The 16,019-nt window shown below is 48.3% G+C and overlaps 1 pseudogene; it reads left to right on the top strand.

The window, feature by feature from the left end:
• Positions 1-451: 451 nt before the first annotated feature.
• LOC135975735 (paxillin-like) lies at positions 452-15,747 on the top strand (annotated as a pseudogene).
• Positions 15,748-16,019: the final 272 nt, after the last annotated feature.

Below are 16,019 nucleotides of genomic sequence, written 5' to 3'. Positions count from 1 at the left end.
AGAATGCTGGGTGGGGAATGTACTTCAGTTGCCTTCCCTTCCTCAAGGAGGGAATTTCTTTCTTGCTTTTGTGATGTCAGTGGAAACAAATGACTTTCTTCTATGCTGGCTAATGGTTCTGCTTCTCTTCTGCATATCCCTGATCTGCAGTTTAACCCTGTGCTACGTGCAGCCATAGAAATTTTTGTTCATTGCTGCTATTGCGGAGTGAGGACACAGCTGATCAGTTGCTTTGTTGCTAATGTGCGCCAACAATGAGCACCAGCTGATACTGTGCTGAGTGCATTTATTGATTGTATTTTTAGTGTGTACGTTAAATGTCTTGGGTTCCTGACAAGGTGCCTGTGGGGCTCTTGTTACAAAGCTTTCCCCAGACCCCACCATGCTTTATCTGTCACCCCAAAGGGGGGTGACTCCAGTTTTACACTCCTCTTTTCCCTCTCAACCCAGTTTTCCCAACAAGCAGAAGTCTGCAGAACCATCTCCCACCATGATGAGCTCTTCATTGGGCAGCAACCTGTCAGAACTGGACCGACTGCTCCTAGAACTGAACGCTGTTCAGCACAATCCCCCTAGTGGCTTCCCAACAGGTAGGAAGTGATGACCCATGTGTCAGTGCTAGGTATGTTGATGCCTGGATCTCACACCTCCCTCCATGTATAAATCTCCCTGTAACTTTCTCCCCTGCCCAGTTCATCCTCCTTTTTGCCCTCCCCATATTGTACCTGCCTCTCTTTCCACTGTAAGTGAGGGTCTATTGACTCTGTTTCTTTTCCTGTAAGATGAAGCCAGCAGGAGCCCCTCCCTGCCCAGTGGGACTGGACCTCACTGTTGTCCCAGAGAGCACTAGCTCTTTGGGGGTGAAGGCAGCACCCCCTACAAAAGAGAAGCCAAAGTGGAACGGAGGGCGTGGGATTGAGGATGTGCGTCCCAGTGTGGAGAGCCTTTTGGATGAACTGGAGAGCTCTGTGCCAAGTCCAGTGTGAGTATTGACCCAGCTACTGTTCCCTTGGGTGCCGGGGGCGTTGGGGCAGAGAGGGGTTAGTGACTCCACACAGTTTAATGACAGCAGTTAGGAGAGTGCAGTACTGGCTGGGCAGATGGCCTCCTGTTTCCTTGGTAATGAGGGGATTTGCTCTCTCCAAACTGGGGAAGGTCAAGGAGGAAGTTGAAGATTGTGGCCATGTCTGCTTCTTTTTTGGGCTCAGATTTACTGCAACTGCCATTGAATCAGAAGCTACTAACGTTGGAAAAACAGAGAAGCGTATAATGGGTCACTTTACCATTTGCGGATACATGTTCAAATCCAGATGGACCTGTCCTCCATGAACTTATCTCATTCTGTTTTGAACCCAGTTATCCTGACTGAAAATTGTCACCATATGACCAAATAAACTGGGTGGGTCTCAGTCTAGTGCCTAATGGATGGTTGCTCGTATCACAAACTACCACAACTGCACTAATTGGCATCTTTGGCAGTCTCCTAGCGAGAGCAAAGGGTTGGAAGTGCCACAAAAGCGGATTTCCTGGAAGGCCTGTTGAGGCGTATTTGGGGTCCAAGTGTGGGGAATCTGGCTGTGCTGTTTTCCTTGCTGTACCTGTCCTGGGAATAAACAGAATCCCAAGAGCTGAGGCTGTCCGCCTGGGATTTTTCACCACCACCGTGTTCAAATGTAATGTAATGTGTGTGGTTTTGTTTTGTTTTTTATCAGCCCTGCCATCACTGTGAACCAGAGTGAGGTGAGCAGCCCACAGCGGGTCACCTCCAGCCAGCAGCAGACTCGCATATCTGCTTCTTCAGCCACAAGAGAACTGGATGAGCTGATGGCATCTCTCTCGGACTTCAAGGTGCCCAACCGTAATAACTTCTGATCTTGTGTTCTCCACTCACTTGTCTGTCGTCCATTTCTACTGACCGCCTCCTCTCCTCAGATCACCCACTGCAACCGTTACTCCTTGTACCCGTCCATTCTCGGTGGCGTATTAGTGCTGTCAAAGTGCTGCTGCAGGTGTGATTGGTGTGATGAAGTCTTATATCTGGTGTGGATAATGCAGAGACTTGTAAATTAAGATCTGTCAGGGTTTGCCCTAGTGTAGCATTCAAAGGGACTAGGCTAATCTTCTGAAGTGGTGAGCAATAGATAAGATATGCTGATGCCAAGTGCAGATCTCATAATGTCCAGAAGTCTCTTAGAAGCAGGGAGGATTTTCTGATGTAACTGCTGCTGTGTCGTCCCAAGTGCTTAGCTAGCATTCAGGGGTGTTTCTCCCCATGCCAAGCACTGGATCAAGGCAATACCTATCTCTGTCAATATCATGAGGGGAAATCCCAGCTGGTGTAGTGCCCACTTTTTTGTTCTGATACAGGAAAAACACTTCATTGAAATGATGATTAACTGCACCTATGTTGCCCAGCAACACCAATTTGTACGGTGGGGATATCTTTTGTGGGGGATAGGGATGAGTGTGACTGTGTGTGATTCACGGTGAAGTGAAATGCTTTGTTGGCAACAGATAAGAGCTGAGTTCTTCTAAGTGTAGAGTCCATTGTTTTGGTAGGTTGTAATTTAATAAGAGGAACCCATCTATTTACTGGCAAAGACCAGCCTCTGCTGCTCTGGAGGATATCTCCTTTGTTGCCCTTGATTTTTCCCAATCAGGAAGATGGGAGATGATTTTTGAGACTTCCAGGCAGATGATTTGGGCAGTAAAGATTTCATCTCAAAGGGCAAGAAATTTCCAGAGTTGGGTTCAGGTAAAAATGACGTCTAAGCCTTTTGGGGCAGGAGGATGGGAAGTGCTGCATCAACACATCTGCTGGAACATCTGAATTTTCATATTGGATCAGACCAATGATTCAGCTATTTCACTGGCTAGTACCAGCTGGTTGAGAGGAAGGTTGAAGGGGGGGAAAGAATAACCTGCCCATGAGGGAAGTTGCTTCCTCAGTTAGTGGTTACCTTATGACCTGGAGTGAGAGGGTTTGTATCCCTTACATAAGATTTGTATATAGATAAATATAGATATCACACATGCTCACACAAACATTGGATGGTCTCATCCTTTCAGATATATAATACTTTTTCTTACCATGCATAGCTAACCTGTGGAACTCATTGCCACATGATATCATTTATGCCACAATCTTAGCAAGATTACTAAAATATTCCATTTTATGATTTTTAATATTTTGGATTTTACTTGAATTGAATCTCTCTTCTATTATGAGTGAGGGTAAAGTAGGAGTGCCTGACTTACCCTCTTTATAACACTCATTATTTTGTGTATTTCTACCATATCCCCCCTTAAGTCTTTTTTTTTTTTTTTTTTCCCCCCCCTAATCCAGTAAAGTCCCAATCTTTTCAATCTGTTTTCATATGAAAGCTTCTCCAGGCCTCTGACCATTTTTGTCACCTGAATGCCCTCTGTTCCCACTGTATTTGTTTTTAGATGGGCAACCAGAGCTCAAGAAAATATTCCAGAATGGGGGAGAGGGTACCATGGATTTATGACATTAGATTTTCAGTGTTTTCATTCCTTGTGCACCCTAACATAATTTGCTTTTTTGACTGCTGCTATGGGGGGGACGGATAGCTTAGTGGTTTGAGCACTAGCCTGCTAAATCCAGGGTTGTGAGTTCAATCCTTGAGGGGGCCATTTAGGGAACTGGGGTAAAAATCTGTCTGGGGATTGGTCCTGCTTTGAGCAGGGGGTTGGACTAAATGACCTCTTGAGGTCCCTTCCAACCCTGATATTCTGTGATTCTATGTATGGAGCAAAGGCTTTCATTGAGCTGCCTGTTTCTCTTAAGTGTTTACAGTTAATTTAGAAACCAGAAATGGGTGTAAGGACTTTAAATTTGGAAGGAATAATTTACATTATTTTGCATTTGTTGCAATGAATTTAATCGGCTATCATGTGGCCCAATCACCTAGTTTTGTTAGGATCTTATGAAGTTCCTCAGAGTCTTCTCTAGTCTTGACTAACTTAATCTTGCATCACCTGCAGATTTTGTCACTTGGCTGTTCACCTTTTGTTCTCACATCAATAATATATTAAACGATAACATCTCTAGTCCAGAGCATATTAACCTTCTGTATGTTGAAAATTGACAGTTTATTCAACTGTGCAGTTAGGGTAGAAAAGAATTCCCTCTTTGATAGCCCCAAGTCTATTATTCAAGCCAGAGACAGGTGACTTAGAAGCTGCAGGATAACCTGTTCAGCAGCCATATGTTCATGACATTGTCAATGTTTAGCAAATAAAATCTCATTGTGGCTACTGGCACTAAGCACAGGTATACACAAGCGGACTCTTGATGGCTGAGAAACGTCCTCCTGCAGCCTAAGGACTTCAGCTTTCCAGCCTTTTGTGTCTCTTCTCCAGAAGAGGCACTTGGGGTCGGGAGTCTGTAAGCCTGGGGGCTCGACTGTCTTACAGTCATTGGAAAGGCTGGGAGACTAAAGATCAGAGCACTAGTAAAAGCTGCCTGGCAGGATGGGTGGTGTTTGGCTGGGCCGTTAGTCTCCGAATACTCTTGTCCCCCTTGCTTGTTTCCTAGCTGTGTTGGTGGCTGAGCCCAGGGAGCAAACCAGAAAATTTGGACCGTGCATTTGGGTTTCCGAAGTTACCCTCGACAGCAAGGGTTAGGGACTGTTTGGTTTTGTTTTTTAAATAATTTTGGTTTCATAAATACAGTAACTCCTTGCTTAAAGTTGCAGTTGTGTTCCTGAAAAATGTTACTTTAAGCGAAATGATGTTAAACGAATCCAATTTCCCCATAAGAATTAATGTAAATGGGGAGGGGTTAGGTTCTAGGGAATTTTTTTCGCCAGACAAAAGACTGTGTGTGTACACACACACACACACACACACACACACACACACACACACACACACACACACACACACACACACACACACACACACGGCTTTAGGCCGATTCGGCTGAATTTGGCCCCGCGCTGCAGATCTCCACCCCGCCCCCAGCTCACTTCCCCGGCCCCTCCTCCCCTCCCCTGAACACCCCGCCCCCTCCCCTGATTCGCGGGAAGTCTGAAAAGAAGCAGGGGCGGGCCAGCAGCACAAGGTAAGCTGGGGTGGGGGTGCGAGAAGGGCTCCGGGGAGGCACAGCCCGTTCCCGCAGGCCCCAGTGGCTCTGGCCCGGCCCGGTCCCCACGGCTCGGGTTCTCTTCCCCCCCCCCCCCCCCTCCGCGGCGTGGCTCGGGTCTCTCCCCGTCCCCCCCGCGGCGCGGCTCGATTCCTGCAGCAAGCCCCGCCCCCAGGAATCGGGCCCCGCTCTTGCTAAAGCCGGCCCTGTACACACACAATATAAGTTTTAAACAAACAATTTAATACTGTACACAGCAATGATGATGGTGAAGCTTGGTTGAGGTGGTGGAGTAAGAGGGTGGGATATTTCCCAGGGAATGCCTTGCTGCTAAATGATGAACTAGCACTCGGCTAAGCCAACAAGGGTTAACACATTGTTGGTAATGTAGCCTCACACTTTTCAAGGCAGCACAAATGGAAGGAGGAGACACAATAGAGGCATGGCAGTGGCCGCAAACATTCCCTGCGGAAACTGAACGTGATGATGAACCCACGCTATCCCGCTGGACCACAGCGCACTCTCCACTTTCCAAAGGGTGGGGGGGGGGGGAGTGTGTGTGTGTGAGAGAGACAGACACACAAACACCATGTGTGTGAGAGAGACGCACATTGCCCTTTTAAGTACGCTGACCCCATTCTAAGTATTCTGCCTTTTTAAGCAGATCAGCAAGTTGAGACAGCAGCTGCTGCCAGCAAGCTCCCTAGGTCCTCTCCCTCCCCCCCGCCCGCTCTGTGGTGGTGGGGTACAGGAGCCGGGGGAGGGGGACACCCTGACATCCGCTCCCACCCCCCTGCACACAGGAAGCAGGAGGCTCCAAGGAGCAGCTCCAAGGCAGAGGGCAGGAGCAGCACACGGCAGTGGGGGGAGGGACAGCTGAACTGCTGGCAATTGATAACCTGCTCGTCTGCTGCTGCACAGGGAACTTAGGGGAATGGGAAGCTGATGGGGGGGCTGCGTATCTGAAACTTACAGCTACTCCAGTGGTGTCGAGACTCCATAAACATCTCCATATCTATTTCTCTTTATTTCCATTATGAGAATGGCCATACTGGGTTAGATCAATGGCTCGTCTAGTCTGGTATCCTGTCTTCCTACAGTGGCTGGTGCCAAATGCTTCAGAGGGAGTGAACAGAACATGGCAATTTATTGAGTGATCCATCCACTGTCATCCAGTCCCAACTCCTAGCAGTCAGAAGTTTAGAGACATCCAGAGCATGGGGTTGCATCCCTGACCATTTTGGCTAATAGCCATTGATGGACCTATCCTCCATGAAGTTACCTAACTCTGTTTTGAACCCAGTTATGCTTTCGGCCCTCACAACATTCCCTGGCAACAAGTTCCACAGGTTGACTGTGTGTTGTGTGAAGAAGTATTTCCTTATGTGTGTGTTAAACCTGCTGACTTAATTTCATTAAGGGGTACCTGGTTCATGTGCTATGTAAAAGGGTAAAAACACAGCTTTATTCGCTTTTTCCACACCATTTGTGGTTTTATAGACCTCTATCATATCTGATAGTTTTCTTTTCCAAACTGAGTCGAAAGACAGGATTCTGGACTAGATGGACCTTTGGTCTGACCCAGTATGGCTGTTCTTACGTTCAGAGACTGCAGAAATCCCTGAGGAGCTGAACAGTGCTTGCCTTACAGTCTCTGGGTTTTTTCTTTGCAGTTCATGGCCCAGGGGAAAGCTGGGGGCAGCTCCCCTCCGTCTGCACCCCCAAAACCTGTCAGCCAGTTGGACAGTATGTTGGGAAGCCTCCAGTCTGACCTGAACAAACTGGGAGTAGCTACCGTTGCCAAAGGTGTTTGTGGAGCCTGCAAGAAACCAATTGCTGGACAGATGAGTCTAAGGCAGCATCTTGTTGCTAAGCCTTGGCTACAGCAAGGAGTAACTGGGAGGGCTGTATCATGAGGCTGAAGGGACTGGCGATGCTGAAAAAACTGAAGTACTCTATTTATCCACTGGCCAGGTACGCTGTAAGCTCCTCCAGTGACCTCTACCCTGCTCTTGAGGGACTGCCCTCTCCTGAGATGATAGGTAATTCAGTTTTCATGCTACCCCAGTCCAGGGCTCCCTTGAGTAGTAGAACGTGTAGTTAGTGCCAAACTCTACCTGGTGTGTTGTCACGTGAGTTGCCACAACAAAGAAGTAGAGTCGTCCCCCATAACTGCTCCATCTTCCCTATAGGTCGTCACAGCCATGGGAAAAACCTGGCACCCAGAGCACTTCGTTTGCACCCACTGCCAGGAAGAAATCGGGTCACACAACTTTTTTGAACGTGATGGTCAGCCCTACTGTGAGAAGGACTATCATAATCTCTTCTCCCCTCGCTGCTACTACTGCAACGGGCCCATCCTCGACGTGAGTCCCTGAGCCAGCGCGTGTCAGTAGGAGTCTCCCTTGGCCATGCACGGGGGAGTCTGGTGCCGTACTGTCGAGTAGAAAAGCGCACATCCATCTACCCCAATAACTCTTCTCTTGTAGTTTTGGGATCCCTATTCGTCCTTCACCCTAGTGCTGTAGGGGAAATAATTGGACCCAGTGCAGCGATCTCCCTCCATCTGCTGTAGGGTCCTGCAATGAGAGGGCAGGTTCTACTGAACTAAATTTGCCCCATTGCAACTCTACTGAACTCAGTATTAGGATCTAGCTATCTTCACTGCAGTAAGGATCTCCTGATTTTCCCCAGTGGGATACCATGGTAGGTGTTGTACTTAAAGTACTGCACAGGATCTTTTCAGGGGGAATAAGACAAAACGCCATATTTATTAGTAATACATGTATTTATTAACACTGTATCATATGCATATAATATATTACACTTACACTCACACTCCGTCTTGTTGTTACCAATTAGTTGCTCCCCTTAAGTTCACTGGCCAGGTGAGTTAGATGGGGGAGGGGGTGGAGCTGGGCTTCTGCCGATCCAGATCGATGCTCCCATGTTGACAAGACGAGACCCGGGGTCCTTTGCAAGACACCTCACTTTTATAGCAGCTTTCCTCTTACGCAAATCTATACCAGATTCAAACTCTGTGTCTGTGTCCATTGGTCCTTTGTGCTGCTTTCTTTTGAGTGTTGTCCCAATGCTGCAAAGAGGGTGTTTCCAAAAGAAGATGCTTGCTTCTAACCCCCGAGGCCCTTGGTATGTCTGCTTGTCTTTAATGAGCCCACTTGACACGTTTTATTGTTCCTGGGTCTGGCTCCCAACCCCTCTCCAACAGTTGAGGCTGTCTGGAGGTGCTGCCTTCCATGCCTGGCTCATCCACACCTCATTCATTCAACAGGGCAATTGATTAAGAGTGCGGGGGGGTGGGGGCAGCTCTTGTTCTACTGCTAGCAAAAAGAAATTTTTCTTCTATCTTATTCTATCCTTAGGGGCTATAACATTATACAAGGGCAATGCAAAGTTTCTAAACGAGGCCTTGACACAAAGTCCCATGAAAACACAGGTCACACGTGGGTAGACCCACCACAAGGCCACATGAAGAGGCACAACGCAAAGTCACATGAAAATCATCAGAGATTTATCTACATAGGAGGCATTCCTGCTGAGTTTCAGAGTACTGCATGGGACTGTGTCCCCTTCTCCCCCGGGTCTAGAGGAAGGGAGTGGTGTGTCTGACCTTGTTAGGGTAAAGGGAAGTGGGGGGGATTGAATCCCCAAGGAGGGGGTTTGGCTCAGCTCTTTAAGCACAGTTGATGTTTGCTGCGCTCACTGTTTGTGGTTTCTCCCAAACAGAAAGTGGTGACAGCCCTGGACAGGACATGGCACCCAGAACACTTCTTTTGTGTGCAGTGTGGCGCTTTCTTTGGACCTGAAGGTACTATTGGTTTTTGCAGAGAGAAGCCACTCTGGTGAAGCAAGTAAGGGGTGGGGGTGGAGGCAACATAAAGGGCTGTGATGGGTCCTTTCCATAGAGCAGTGGTCCCCAAACTGTGGGGCACGTTTGGGGGGAGCGCAGGGCCCGGTCTAGCTCCCGTAGGGGGTGGAGAGGAAGTGCCACTCAGCCCCGCTCTGCTCCCAGCTGTGGCCCTGTCCTCTGGCGCTTGGCCTGGCTGCGGCTCTGAACCTGACAGCAGCTCCGGCTGCAACTCCATTCCCGACCCGGGCTCCAGCCCCATCCTCGCCCCCCCCTTAGCCTGTCCACGCCTCCCTCCAGGAGTCACAGCCCCGCTCCCGACCGCAGCTTCGGGGAGTGGGGCGCGGACAGGGTTAAGGGGGGGCACGACATGAAAAGTGTGGGGACTACAGTCCTAGAGCAAGTGATGTAGAAAACGAGGGGTGTGCGGTTGAGAGGGACTGTGGTGTTACTTAGTGGATGGGAAGCTAACAGTGATTCCTATTTCCACATGGAGACTACAGGAGGTGTAGCATGTGCTCCTCCTATAGCAGAATAAGGGATACCTCTGGTCTGTGACTGGGGATCCCAGCCACCCTGTTAGCCCCATGGAGTCTGGCTGGGTATTCCCATGAAGGAAGGTCACAAGCTGATGCTGTCTGGCTCTGTTTTTTCCCTTGTGTCCTTGGCAGGGTTTCATGAGAAGGATGGCAAAGCCTATTGCCGCAAGGATTACTTCGACATGTTCGCTCCGAAGTGTGGGGGCTGCGCCCGGGCCATCCTGGAAAATTACATCTCTGCCTTGAATACCCTGTGGCACCCTGAGTGCTTTGTCTGTCGGGTAAGAGAGCCTGTGCTGCCCACTGTCACCTGACCCCTCTCCCAAGTCCCCTAGGTGGTTCCCTCGATCAGAACAAGGGGTCTGTGCCAGCACAGGACAGCCAGCCCCACAAAATACATAGTGTGATAGTGACCACGCACCCTCTTGCTTCTCTGCCTGTTTCCATTCAGTTCTCTAGGGGCTTAATTCCCTCCCCCTGCCCCATAGCCACAGTTATGGGCTTCTGCAGCAGTTCACTGATAAGCACAGAATTTTTCCAGTGGTTTCTTAGTAATAGTGAGCTAAGCTTTCGAAGCACTCCGCCTCAGCACCCTGATTTGAAGAGCTTCCTCGTGTGCTCACTCTGGAAATGTCAACTTAACGAGACTGACCTATTTGGATCAACTTGGAAACTAATGAAATAGCTGTAAACTGAATATGCAGCTGCATAATGAACTGTAATGCTGCAGAATAAATACTTAGCACCTCTTCAAAGAGCCTTGCAAATATTTACCCATCTCCCAGGAGCAGTGTAAAGATTAATATCAGCCACGTGTTACCGAGACACAGGCAGAAGGCGGAGTTCAAAATGGGGGTCAGAACCCATAAGTTCCTGTTTCAAATCCTGTGCTCAGACCACTAGTCTGCTTTCCTCTGCTGCACAGCAGCCCGCGTGAAAGGAGTTGGCTGAAGCTGTCCGTTTGAAACTCTCCATCACTCAGAAGGCCCCTGTGAATAGAAATTCTTGCAGTCTGTTGTGAGCAGCTGACCAGCTCCGTCCCTGCCTGGACCTGGGTTCAGGCTCTTCTGCTCAGGAGATGTTGCTGGGCATCCTTCACGCTGCTGCCTGTTAGTGGGGGCAGCAACTTTCGGGCAGATTCTGTCTTTCTGTTGTTAGTCAGGCCAATTTCCAGTGTTTGTTTTCGAATGGAGGTGGATGGCTTAGTAGTCTCAGCGTCAGGCTCCCAGGAGCCTGCTGCCTTTCAATGCTGCAGGCAACTGGAGTTCCTTGCAGTTCACTGTGTGAGAACATGCCTGGATATGCACTTACTGTGGCTGCACCCTGCTGGATGCCTGCACGCAGGGCTCAGTTTGCATCTGCCTGTGACTAAGTAGATGTCCAACCATGCGTGCACTTGTGGTAGTGTGTGTGTGTGTGTCCCTAGGGAGGAAGGATGGGCTGGACGTTCAAGTACAAAACTAGGACTCAGGACATCTGGCTTCTGTTCTTGACTTTGCTGCTGACCCATGTGACCCTGGGCAAGTCCCTTAATGGCTCTATACCTCAGTTTCCCCACCTGTAAAATGGGGGGGATTCCTCCTAACTTCCCATGACTGTAGTGAAGGTACAGCCATTAATACCTGCGTGGGGCTTAGACAGTGATAACCATTATAGAGAGATGGGTGCCTCTTAAAAAATTGGTCTCTAACAGCTTCTCTTCCTAGACATTAAAGACCCAGTATCGCTTTTGTAAGGGTATGGACTTGTCCCCCAGGGTCCTTGCCCAAACTTTCTCCCCCTCCACGTTTCTCCAGTGGCTGTCACCTTCTGCCTGCCACTGTATTTCAGTGGTGAAGTGACTCTTGTATGTGTATAGTTTGGGATGAGTCAAGGAGGAGGGTGCTGTCCCAGGGAATATGCATAATATCTGGCATTCTAAATGAGTAATTTAAAAAAACCCCTACTGGCCATCACCTTCTTTTTCACTGATATGAGCGTAAGCAGGACAGATACAGCTAAAGAAATGAAAACCAGCCCATTGTGACAAGGTAAAAGGTGCTCGTGATGCCCTGGAACATAAGGAATTCTTCCCTGCCTATCACCTGGGTGAGCTGGGGTGGATGGGCTATAAAAGCTGTTATGGTGGCAGCTGTCTCTGTGGAAGGGGGTGTTCTCTTCCCTCCCAGCTTATTGGAAGCAGGAGAGGCTCTGGTGTTGCTTATCAAGTGTTCTCAGTAGTTTTGCTCTTGGGTTTGGATTTTCTTTGTGTTAATAAAGCCAGCCTGGAGTAAAGGGACATGAAGTATAGTTGAGGGCTTTATTTTCCCTCCCAGTTGCTGCATCTGCCTGCTTATGCTCAGTAACCCTGTGTCTGCTGGGCACCCATCATCTTTGCAGCAGTACTTCTGCAGCCCCTTTCTGCTGGATGAAGATGATTCACCCTGCCCACTTCCTGCAGGAGGCAGCTAGGGGCATGGCAGGCGAAGGCATGGATTGTGGAGTTGCCTGTGTCCCCAGCTTGCCATATCAATCTGTTCCCTTTTGCTTCCACCTCCTGCAGGAATGTTTCACGCCGTTCATCAACGGCAGCTTCTTTGAGCACGATGGGCAGCCCTACTGTGAGGTGCATTATCACGAACGCCGCGGCTCGCTGTGTTCCGGCTGCCAGAAGCCCATCACGGGACGCTGCATCACCGCCATGGCCAAGAAATTTCACCCAGAACACTTTGTCTGTGCCTTCTGCCTCAAGCAGCTCAACAAAGGAACCTTCAAGGAACAGAATGACAAGCCCTACTGTCAGAACTGCTTCCTCAAACTCTTCTGCTAGACGCATCCTAGCTGGGAACGGAGCATCTTTCTGCCACCTCACTAGGCAGCCGAGTCTCTCTGAGCATTACTGTGATTTAGAAACCTTGCCGGGGGAGGGGGGAGACGGGGAAGGGGGGTGCTAAGTGCTGCTCCAGAAAGACGAGATGGACCATTAAACTGGAAATGCCCATGCTGTGTTTCAGTGGGGAGATGCTGAGCCCCATCATTAAAGCGTTGTATGATTGTTGACAGCCGAGAGGAGCCTGAAGCGCTAGCGAGGAGATGCCTTTCTCAAGGAGAGGGCTGGATAAAGCCTTGAGTCAACTCTCCCTGAGCCAACATGTGACACTTCCAAGCCAAACGTCCTTGGCTTTGGTGACACTTCTCTCTCGCTGGGGCAGTTAAGTGCTGTGTGACCCAAGCAGTAGCTCTGCTGCTGCACAGCAAGGGCCATGCTCTGACCTCTGCATTGCCCGGGCTGTGCACGGTCGAGTCCTGGGGCACACGGGATTTACTACGATTACAGCAGCAGCCCCAGAAGCTGTAAAGACCCTGCAGTGGAGTCTTTCCAGTTCAGTAACACTGCAGGGAATTGATGCCACTTATTTTTTAGAAAGGGGAAGTAGGGGGCTACTCTGTTTTTCTAGCTTGTGATTCTCTCCCCCTCCTGAATGGAGTGTCCCATTTTGTGCTGGACTCCCCCAACTCCCCAGGAGTGGGTAGGGCAAATGCTCCTAATTCTGCTGCTCCTCGGAGAGGAGGAGGAGACTGGCACCAATTAATTTTAAAAGAAAATGCAGAGAAATTTGAGGGCCCAGCCCTCCCCTCTGAGCGAATGTGGCTTATGCTGTGTGTCTGGCCTGCATTTTACTAAGGGAAGGGCCTGAAAAGCCTCTCTAGGTTTTTTTAAAAAGCAAGGACAAAGTAAAGCTATAGACTTCGTATTCCTTGTTCGTCTTCTTCTCTGCTCTTTGCTAATCAGGCCGGCAGTCCCTCTTCTTTGATACTGTCCTGTTCCTTGCTCTTGAGAAACACGTTCTACTGAGACTCTCTAGAGCAATAACCTTTGATATTGACTGTTACTGGTCTAACAAGTCCCCGAGGTCTGGTGTATCTGACCCTTGGAGTTTTGCTATGGAACTGAATACTGTATGCTTTGATAAAAACTGTAGATTTCTACACTGAGGTTTGAGTTCAGAACTAATTTACTTTTAATCCTCTTCTACAGAAATTGGTTTTGAAGTGATTTTAAGAAAGCTACTTTTATATCTCACACTGTGTTGTTCTAGGCAGTGTACCAGTTGTGCTGGTTACTGCATCTGTAACCTCAATGCTTGGGTCTAACAAACTATTAACATGAAGTATTTTCTTTTTATTGGGGGTTGGGAGGGCTCTGTGTTTTGCAGGGGAAGGGAATGTGACTGGTATTGTTTTCTAGCACAAGCAGGTGAGCTGTGAATAGCTCTTTTAATGATCTCAGATCACCTGGAAAGTTTATTTTGTAACCTGTAAACTGCTGTATTTGACTTACCTGCTTTCTCCAAAGCCCGACTTCCAGGGTAACAAAGTGAGTCTTAATTCAGTGCCACATGCTGCAGAGATGGAGAACCCAAAGTCCACCCTCATAGTTTTATTCCTCTTCAACCATCAGAAATGAGAGCAGAGGGTTAACTCGGGAAGGGGAGTTCTCCCCTTAGGTGGGAAGGATGGTCCTGGGGCTGAAAAAAAGGGCTGGGAGTCAGGAGATCTGGAATCTGTGCTTGATTCTGCCACAGACTTGCTGTGTAACCTTAGGCCAGTCACTTAGCCACTCTGTGCCTCATCTGCAAAATGGGGCAATATTCCCGCCTTGTAGGATTTTGAGGTTGAGTTCGTATTTTCAAAGGCACTTTCAGATCTTCAGAAGGAGGGTGCTGTAGAAGGACAAAGGATTGTGTTAGAAACAACCCTACAGTGTTCTACACTAATGGTGAAAGTGGTGCAGTGAGAAGAGGGTTTTAAAATATGACTCTAGAAGATTCTAGATCTTTGGTTATTAGGGCATGGCACATTGGGGTGGCTACAAAATGCTCAAAATGGAAAAGGCATAGGGAGTTCTGGGATTAACAGTGTAAGAAACAAACCCTCACTTTAACAGAGGGATCCTAGCTTACTATTTTAAATAACCTTAGCTCGATGCTTCACTACCTCCCTTGAATAAGTGGAACTGTTTTTCACTGGTTTCCCATACAAATGAGCCTCAGTCTGTGGTTGTGAAAGCAGGGTTTTGTGGAACAAGTGGTAAAACAAAAAGCTACTCCAACTGGGCAGAGCACAGCTTTTGGGAGGTTCCCAAGGCAAGAAACTGTCTAAATGGTCATTTTGGAGTTGAAATTAGTTTTACTTAAAATTGAGATTTCTGAGCTTCCTGCTGAAACTGACACTTGTTCTGACCCCGCTGCTTGGGAGAACGGTCCTGTGTCCAGTGCACAGAACTGGGAGTGTCTCTGCCACTGCATTTTTGTGTGATACTGAGGGAGTTTATAACCTTCTGTGCCTCAGTTTCCTTATCTGTAAAATGGGGATAATACTTAACCTACCTCACTGGGGTGTTGAGGCTTAATTCACGGATATTTCTGAAGGGCTTTGAGACCCTTGGAGGGAAGGTGCTGTAAAAGGGGAAAATCTTGTTACACTATCCCAGTGTCAGAGCAAAACCGTTTCATCCCCTTTTAATAATGGTTTAGTAGTCTCCATGACCAGTACTGCCTTAGCAAAATGTTGAGAGCTTTCCTGATCAATTGGGATTTAAACTGGTTTGGGGATGGGTCCTATGCTCATTGCTGCCTCCAAATGTTACTTTCCCTCAAGATGGCTGCTGCCAGTAGGAGGGTCAGAAATACCCATTTTAAATTTCCTAAGGTCAAGTACAGTTTAGACTGGAACATTTGAAATGCTGTACAGAGCAAACTGGGGAAAGGGATGTGTTAAGATTGCCCTGGGTGATTTGCAAGCATACTTCACAGATACTGATGGTGCTAAAGTGCAGACCAGCAAGTTGTACTACTGCACTGTTGCAGGTAGTGGGATGTGTCCCAAGGAGTGGTTGGGGAGAGGGGTTAGGCGAGAATGTGCTTTTGGAAGGCTGAGATGGGTAATTCAGGCTTAAACTGGACACAGGAGGCAGGTGTGTACAGTACACAACCGCTGAGGAGCTACAAGACTGCATGCAGAGGCCTGGCAGCTGCCCATTCAGAGGCAAGTTAAGCTCTAGATACACCCCTGTTTCTTTGAAAGGTTTTGTGTTAGGGTTACTATAATGTTGTCTTGAAAGGCCTCAGTGCTCTGTTTACAATGATCTCCTCATCTGATGAACTCTGGCAGTGCAATCAAAGAGCTATCAGACAAGGTGGGTCTCAATCAAATCACACCCCGAATAGCTTGGGGGGATTTCCCTCTGCGTCGACAGTTACTTCATTTGGTTTTCCTTGTAAATGTCTAACTCTGCTTTTTCCGTTTACAATCCCTGTGATTATGCTAATAAAATTGTACCATTATTTTCACTTGACTTGGTTCCAGTCATTTCTAGGCTTGTGGAAATGGTTCAAAGCATCCATCCTCTGTAGCTCCTCTTGCCTTCCACGATGGAGAAACCAAAGGCCACACTGGCAAGAGCTGACGAGGGGGGTGTTTATTAGTAGGGTTTCGGCCGTAGCCTGGACAGGGCAGAGAT

The sequence above is a fragment of the Chrysemys picta genome, chromosome 15 (assembly GCF_011386835.1).
Source record: "Chrysemys picta bellii isolate R12L10 chromosome 15, ASM1138683v2, whole genome shotgun sequence".
Taxonomy (NCBI): Eukaryota; Metazoa; Chordata; order Testudines; family Emydidae; genus Chrysemys; species Chrysemys picta.
Note: the sequence above shows the minus strand (reverse complement) of the source record. Positions and strands in the feature narration are given on the sequence as shown.